Here is a 9,070-nt window from a genome sequence, read left to right as displayed (position 1 = left end):
TTTAATGAAGTACAGTAAAAGGTGGAATGGGTAAGTTAGCATTTTAATCCTTCTTATAAATTATTTTGCATGTATTGTTTCCTGCACTTTTGCTAAAAGCTGTCTCATAGCTGTAAGATTTTACAATTTTCATTATGAGGCTGTAATTACCAATAAAAAAATAATTTGTCAACTCAATGAAAAACAGCATATCTTATTACAAAATTTATCTCCCAAGAAACAAAAGCCACCTAAATTTTTACAGTCAGAAATTCATTCTTTGCCATCTGATTTATCTTACAAACTTAATAATGTTTTCCCTTGAAGTTCCTTCTCCAGAATCACCTGTTTCAGTTCATTGAAATTACCTACCCATTTAAGCTCTAAACCTCTGTGCCTTTTAAAAATCATTTCACCTTCACCATATACCACCCTTCCAAACTCCATTAACTATTCTCTCTTCTCCATCCCAGTTGTCATTATCCAGTTCCCAGGCCCCTTAAAAATAAGCAAGTGGATAGCTACCATTACCTCATAACTGTTCTCACTCTTGCCAGACTCCCTCTATCCAATACCACATGCTGCCTCCACACTGTCCATCTACCACGGACCTGATCAGGACATCTTAACTAAAGGAAAAAGAAAAAAAAAAACCCACAACAGATGGTTCTTGATGTTATATACAGAATAACTATTAAAAACTCCTCCTGGAGTAGCTGAGGATGGTTTACAGCTGGAAAGAGCATTGGTTGTATATGGTTGTTCTAGTATTTATTAGCTGTTTAATCTTAGAAAAATTGTTTAAACTCTCTGGGCCTTAATCACTTCAAAAAAAAAAACAACAAAAAAACCTAGTAATACCTATCAAAGAAAGTTGCTGTGATAGTAAAATGATACTATTCACATAAGACTGTCTAGTAGAGCAGAAAATTCTGAAATTGGCTTTCCTTCTTTCTTTTCTCAATATATTCCCAAACTGCATTTTAGATTATCTGCTGCAATGCTCATCCCCTTGCAATCCCAGCTCTAACATTTTCAATTTCTCACAAACACACACACATCTGAAATCTCCTAGCTTCCTTCACTCAGCCAACTTCTACTCACCCTTTTAGACCCACTTCAGGTATAACCTCTCCTGGGACAATTTCCCTAAGCCACCTGCATTCTCCAATCAGAAGAGCTTTCTGAGGCCTCTGAGCTGCCAATAGTACATTTCAGTGTTTTCATATGCTCCTTGTCAAGAACTGTAAAGGATGTGAATTTTTATTTACTCTCAAGCTAATAAGATAGCACATCCAAGAGAATCCTGGATTAGAGACAACAGACTTAATTACAGCACAGCAAGCAGCCTGAGCTTTATATTTGAGTTGGTTCTCCTTGCTCCCCAAGTCCCATGGTGTTGAGGCAGAGGGGGCCTCAGGCTGGATACAGACCATGCAGTGGAATCTTGATCTTAGAAAGCCTGAATCTGTTAATGGGCTGAGAATAAACTTGCCAATCTTTACCCCAGAAGGAAACATTATTAGAGTGGACAATAAACAAACCTGTTCTTGGCTCTGCAAGGAAAGGCTAACACTATCTTCAAGGTTTCACGCTCCAACTATCTATGGAAAGATAAAGTAGCATGAAAGGGCAATTAGTACTGCTTGCAAATTTTGCAGAATCATAGATCCATGGAGGAATTTTTCCCAACACTTTCATGGGAGCTTCCTCTTTGTTTCTAAGTTTGGTTGGGGGAGGGTATGCATTGGACTGCATCCTATTCCTGGTAGAACCCCAGTGCCCACAAAATGGACATCTGCTGTCTATTTCAGAATAGAAAATCTCTGAAGAGGGGTAAATTAAGGTGAAAATCCAAAGTAAGGCAAGATGAACCCAAGTTCTGGGATAGTTCCAAATGTACTTGTTTTTTCTTTAACAAAAGTGTTTCTAAATTATTTAACACACATTTTTAGACCTTTGTAAGGTTTATAATGTCAATTAAATCACAAACCCCTAGAAAGTTTATTTTTGGTTTAAAAAGTGCAGGCCTCAAAGATACCAAAAATTCAGCCAAAAACTATCAGTAGAAACTATACCGTAACGCATATCTACTATGAGCCTCACCCTTTACACCATCTTCAATCCTCACACCAACCGTGAGAGAAAATTTCCACATTCCAAATTTTGGAATGAGTGGCTAAGTGGCTTGCCCAAAGTGACAGGACCAATAAGTGGATGGCACATTTTTTAACCCAGTCTGTTAAGTTCCCAATTCTATATGCTAACATTTCTCATGGGAATCCTCTTCTGAGGTTACTTTTCCTCCATGACCACTAGCTAAGACTGCAGAACTAGGGGAAGTGGAGCTAATTCTGGAGGTTGGCCCAGACTGAGTTCAGGGAGTGACAACTACATGGTAGTGCTCAGCAGGAGACACCAAGCAGAGGTGAGAAAGACCCTAAGTCTCACTTCACCTCTTTCAATTGTGATTGACGTCCATCCTAATTGTAGGTAACATGGAGCACAGGGTTTCTCTTTTCACTTCATAGGGAGGTTGGAGCAGCCTTTCTTTGGTAGAAGAGACAGGGCTGCTCAAAGATATAAACCAATTTTGTAAGTATTATGAATATATTAGCATTTTTATTTCTCAGATGATCTTTGTCCATAAAGTGTCAGATGATTTCTTTCCATTATCTATCCATTCATCTCTCCATTTAGTCAACAAACATTTGTGTCAAGCCAATGAAGTTCCAGACAATTTTGGAGAATAAAGGGATGAAGTAGTGTAATGGAAGGAATGTGAACTTTGAAATCAGACAGCGTTTACTTGAATTCTTACCTCTGCCACTTATAAGATAAATTATCTAACCTCTCTGAACCTCCATTTCATTGTATGGAAAGAGAAAACAATAATCACTCTCTCTAAGACTGTGTAAGGACAAACCCAAAGAAGTACATCAGTTGCCTAACAAAGCATCTGTACCAAGAATGGTCTTCCCTTCCTTTCTCATTCAGACATTGCAAGGCTATAATGTACTATGTGCTACTCCTGGAAGACTCGTGGACATCATAGATAAAGAAAAATTGGTCTCAGGTAACTCAAATCTTAAATTTTAGATGAAGCTGGTTGCATGCTGGCTATGGATTTTGGGCCAGAAATGAAAAAGCTAACCTCCTGCTTAGGACTGTAATCAAGAGAACATCAAACAATTATACTCAGCCCGGCCGGGCGTGGCTCAGTGGTTGAGCATCGACCTAGGATCCAGGCAATCGGGGTTTGATTCCTGGTCAGGGCACGTGCCTGGGTTGCAGGCTGCAGCTGATCAATGACTCTCTCATCATTGATGTTTCTATCTCTCTCTCTCCATCTCCTTTGCTCTCTCTGATATCAATAAAGATATATTAAAAAAAATAAAAAACAAACAAAAAAAACAATTATACTCAGTGTCGTTTTTTTCCCACAGGAAATTCGAAGTTTGGCTGGGGCATTTTAAAGGCTGAGTTGTTTGTTTGTTGCTGTTGGACAGGTGGGTGGAGTACATAGAGATGTTCAGCAGACCATTAAGTTAGCTAGTATTCAAAATGAGAAAAACCTGTAGAAATTCTGCAAAATATAGATGATAAAAACTATCATCTTTGTTGAAACTTTAAAACAAAAGCATATTTTACTGCAATTTTTCTTTGTCTAGAAAAAATGACAACTACAAGCATTGATGGTGATCTCAAGTATATGAGAGAGAGAAAGAGAGAGAGAGAGAGATCTTGGGTATTTTCACTGCATACGGTGCCCAGCTCTTATAGCTTCTTCAATAGCTGCTAGACAGCTGGATATTGAAAATGTTCAATATATTACCAATTTTTACATTCCTTCTGTGTGTTCCTTGAATTCAGTCTACTGAGTATTGTGGGAACATTGGCGGAGCTATTTTCTTTCTCGATGCTGAATCAGATAACCATTTAGCACAGCTTCTAGTGAACTGTTGGATGTTCAACAGGGTGCTCCTGTGTGGCTGGAAGAAATTGCTTCTAGCACATATATTCCTGGCTTCAGAAATAGTACAAGAAGAAATGTGTTTTCATCAGTTGATAGTCAAAAGAATTATCATGGCAAGAGCATTTTGAACATAGAAGAGTTTTCTTCACAAACTCCCACTCTGATAGATGATGAGTCATGGGATTAAAACGAAAACATTTACATTTGTGCCACAGTTTTGCTCCAAGGAAGAAAATAGTTTCGATTTTTGAGTTTTTAATGCAAGTGTGAAACCAGACATTCTTGCGTTTCTTGTCCTCCTGTTCCCACTTCTACCCTTGAAAAAATAAACCCTTACTGACTAGCTATGTGAGATGCTAAAATTACAGTGTCAGTTACTAATACAAATTGTGTTACCTGGAAAGATTAAAGCATTCTAAATGTCTTGCAAAAAAAAAAAAAAAAATCCTTTAAGAAGCTTACAGTTTATTTGGGGAGAGAATAGAGAACAAAGAATAACCAGAAGAGATGACAAAATATTCCTCAGGGCATAAAATGGAAAGAAAATTGGTGCAATGGGAGTATAAAGAGCTTATTTTCAGCATGTGAGACTGAGAATTTTATTAATATGAACTTGCCCTTCCTAAATCAATAGTGATGACCTATGGGCGAGTCCTTCCCACTACCTGGTTTCATTGCCCACTCTTGTCTTCTTCATCGGTGTAGCGTGTTTAGAGTAAGAGAGAAGAAACAGATGGAAACAAAAGGCACAAAGCAAGAGAATCAGCCTCTTTTGCCCTTTTCAGAGAGGAAGGCATTTTCTTTAGTCTTCACCCAAATTTCTGCCCTGTGATTTTTGCCCAGTTTATCTGTGGCATTTGCCAAATCTATCTTAAAGAGCATCTTTTCTTTTTGAGGAATCAGAATTTTATTTTACTCTTTTATTTTGAAATAATTATAACTTCACAGATAATTGCAATATACCCTTTACCCAGTTCTCCCCAATAGGTCCATCCTTTATAATTATAATGATCCAAACCAGAAACTTGGCATTGGCAAAATGTATGTACAGAGGCAGATTTTTGCTGTCCTTACTGCTTTTTCTTTGTGTGCTTCTTGTAAGACTCAGAATTAAAAAAAAAAAAAAAAATTAATTGAATTTATTGGGGTGACATTGGTTAATAAAATTATATAGGTTTAAGGTATACAGTTCTACAATGTATTATATGTTCACCACCCCAAGTCAAGTCTCCTTCCATCACCATTTATCCTCACTTTACCCTCTGCTTTCCCCTACTCCCCTTCCCTCTGGTAATCACCAGCTGTCGGTGTCCAGGAGTCTTTCTTGGCTTAATCCCATCACCCTTCTCACCCAGCCCCCAGTCCCCGCCCTCTGACAGCTGTCAGTCTGTTCTCTGTACCCATGAGTCTGTCTCCACTTTGTTAGTTATTTTGTTCATTAGATTCCTCATATCAAAAAGACTCAGAATGTCTTATTGTGATTAATCCCCACTTTGCGCTAACAGTGTGCAGAAGGCAAAGCAATGCCAAGTGTATTCTGTGCCAATTTTTCTGTGGGCACAGACTTTCCAAAATAAACATGTCCCCAACATCAGGAATCCTTTCTATGTAAACTTTGGCAAGACGGTTGAAACACACACAGTATAAACAAACCAAAAAATGTGGTTTGCTTAGGAAAAATCTCAAAATAAGATAGTTGGTAAGCTTCAATGTATTTTCATGGTTATCATAGCGAACTACAGATATAATAAAATTACTTTATTTTACTTTATACTGATTACTTTAAGTCATTTTTGTGGAATTCTTTGGAACTAACCAATTACCTTTATATACATTTTCTCATTTCATTTTCACAATTATATTATGTTGAAAAGTATATATTGTTTTTCTATTTAACAAATGTAAAGCTGTGGCTTAGGGACAGTAAAAAAAAGTATGTGGAATGGGGGAGAAGACATTCAGTGCTGAAATAGGATTTGTCCTACCCAAAATAAAAGCATTTACCAATTCTACTTTTATCTGAATATGAGCAATCTGGTTAAAAAATGAGTTAGAGTTTAAGTAAACTCCTCTCTTCCACTCTCATTATTTTATTTGGACTGGGTCATCACCTTTTTTTCACAGACTCAGGGAATCATTGATTGCCTACTATCTGGTCAACTGTTTTCTTGTAGCGACTTAGTCATCAACTAGTTTCCCTGGAATGAGGGATCTCCCTGCCATCTGGTCATCGATTGTTTCCCCAGACCAAGTCCATCATGGACTCTTCCCAGGGCTGACTCATTTGTCACTGTTCTGTGTAGAATGAGTCAACAGTCCATGGTGTTCCCAGGGGTAACTGTCATCAGTGGTCTTCCCTGGACTGAGGGAATCACTTCCTGCCATTTCATCATCAACTGATTAAAAAAAAGAAGAAAAAGAAAAAAGAAAGACCTGTGTAATGGACTGAATGTTTGTATGTCTTCAAAAGATTCATGTATTGAAGACCTAACCTCCAATGTCATGGTATTTGGAGATGGAACCTTTGGGAGTAATTAAGATTAGATGAGATCATAAGGTTAGAGCCCTCTTGATGAGATTAGTGCCCTTTTAAGAAGAGACACTGGGTAATTCTCTCTCCCCTACACCCCACCAGGTAAAGACAGAGCAAGAAGGCACCATCTACAAACCAAGAAGAGAGCCCTTACCAGAGAGTTCTTACTAGAATCCAGCCATGCTAGAAACTTGATCTCAGACTTGCAACCTCCAGAACAGGGAGGAAATAAAGTTGTGATGTTTAAACCGCCCATTCTATGGTATTTTGTTATGGTAGGTCAACATGACCAAAATAACTGCTGAGGCTTTGGAATGGTTGTCTCCAAATTTATATACGCTAAAGCCCAATGAAAAGCTCATGGACTTACCTGCTTATTGATGTCTATGGTAGTCACAATTCTAAATATTTTTGTTTTTTTTATTTTGAGATAGCAGAACTGCTGGCTGATACCACAACACCAACTGAAATGACCCCAAAATTGCTGTTTTTAGAGAAAAGCAGTACAAGTAATGTTCTCTGCAGAAAATAAGAAAAATTAAGCTGCAGATTTAAGTTTCAGTTCTTAAAGCAGAAAGTATTCTTTACATGAAAATTTTGTTTACATGAATATTTTATTTCTTAATAATATCAAATAATAATTTGTTTCTATATTATTGGGTTTACATTGCACAGCCTAAAAAATATATAATTACATTTTTCCTGGGCCTATAGTTTTTCTTATTAAGATTTAAATTATAATATAAGGTGATTTCACCTATTTTTCAACATTCAACAATTTTTTATGTTCCATTATATCAAACAAGAAAATATGCTTGACGCCATAGCTATTTTTGCTCAGTGGTTAGAGCATCAGCCCACATACTAAAGGATACGGGGTTTGACTCCAGCCAAGGACACATACCTCGGTTGCTGCTGGATCCCAACTGAGAGAGACAACAAATTGATGTTTCTCACATGGATGCTTCTCTCTCCCCCCACCCCACTCTCTCTGAAAAGCAATGGAAAAAATATCCTTGGGTGAGGATTTAAAGAAAAAGAAAATATGCTTAAGATTTTAGAAAAATAAAAACAGAAGAAAATGTCTCTGCCACTGATTTCTTGGTCTTAAGCCTTGGTCTTTTTGTGGTTGTTAATCTTCACCCAAAGATATTTTTTCCATTGTTTTTTGTTTTTTTAGAGAGTGGAAGGGAGGGGGAGAGACAGAGAGAGAGAAACATTGATGTGAGAGAGACACATTGATTGGTTGTCTCCCACACTCACTTTGACCAGGCCAGGGATTGATCCTGCAACCCAAGTACATGCCCTTGACCAGAAATGAATGGGAGACCCTTTAGTCTGAAGGCCAAGCTCTAACCACTGAGCCAAACCAGCTAGGGCAAGCCTTGGTCTTTTTGCATTTCAGTTTCTTCATTTGTGCAATATAAATAATAATAGTATCTATCGCTACAGTCATTATGAGAAATAAATTAATTGTGAAGTAAGGCATGTAGAACAATGTCTGAAATGTGGGAAAATACTGGTGATGTAGCAGCTCTTTTGAGGTCCTAAGGTAACAAGTGAGTGGGCAAAAGCTACAAGATAAAACTGGAAAGATAAAAAGAGCTTGGGTCCCTCATGGCCTTGTGGATCTCCCAACCAGTCTTGAACTTTCTATTATTTGATGGGAAAAAAAGCTCATTTGGTTAAGTTATTTACTTTTGATACTTGCAACTAAAATTAAATACTGCTACATACAGTTTAATCTACACAAAATGTATACTACAGCAAAATAAAATAGGAAAACATAAATGTCTATGTAAAATGGACTGAAAAGATAACCATCAAACTTAGAAATGTGGTTACCACCTGGGAAATAAATTAGGCATGAAAGTAGAAATAAGAGGGCCAATACTCTCATTTTGCTCAGTATACATTGTATTTGAATCTTTTACAGTGAACATACTTATGTAATTTAAAACAAGAAATAGCATTTTTTCAATTCCTTTGTTTTCGGGTGTTATGATAGTGCATTTTGTTTTTCAAGTTGTTAGCAGGAAAATAGGTGAACGGGTTTGGAAATTTAGGCTATAACCTTCATGTGATTTTATAGGTAGCTACTCAAGCCAAAAATATTACCTTAATTTTCCTTACCCTCAACCCATCACCATTGAAAAGCCCACCAAGCAAGCACACTCCCTCAGTGAGCCACCTGCAGTGATCTGCACTGCTCTGATCACTGTGATTACATTTAGGGCCATCTGCAGAGGATTGCAGGGTCTGGGAAAAGTCACACTCTGTACTCCTCTCCAACATTTTTATTGAGAATAAATATTTGTAAATCATTATCAAGAATAGTATACGAGGGGAAAACCAAACTAAATAACACAGTGTAAATAAGAGGTTTTTATAGCTATGAGTCCTGAGTTGTAGAGCCAAGCAGGCAGCCCCAGATCTGAATTGGAATGCCATCAATCATTTTCAGGATCATTAACATCTCTTTCCATGAAAAGCTATAAAGTTGCTGCAACTAATCCTCTATAGCAGCACAGGATAAGAGTACAGTCAGCTTCAGCTTAAAAAGAAAATCGCTCGTTTTCTAC

The sequence above is a fragment of the Miniopterus schreibersii genome (genome assembly GCF_964146895.1).
Source record: "Miniopterus schreibersii genome assembly, chromosome: 3".
Classification (NCBI taxonomy): domain Eukaryota; kingdom Metazoa; phylum Chordata; class Mammalia; order Chiroptera; family Miniopteridae; genus Miniopterus; species Miniopterus schreibersii.
The sequence above is the reverse complement of the archived record's forward strand: the minus strand, read 5'-3'. Positions refer to the sequence as shown.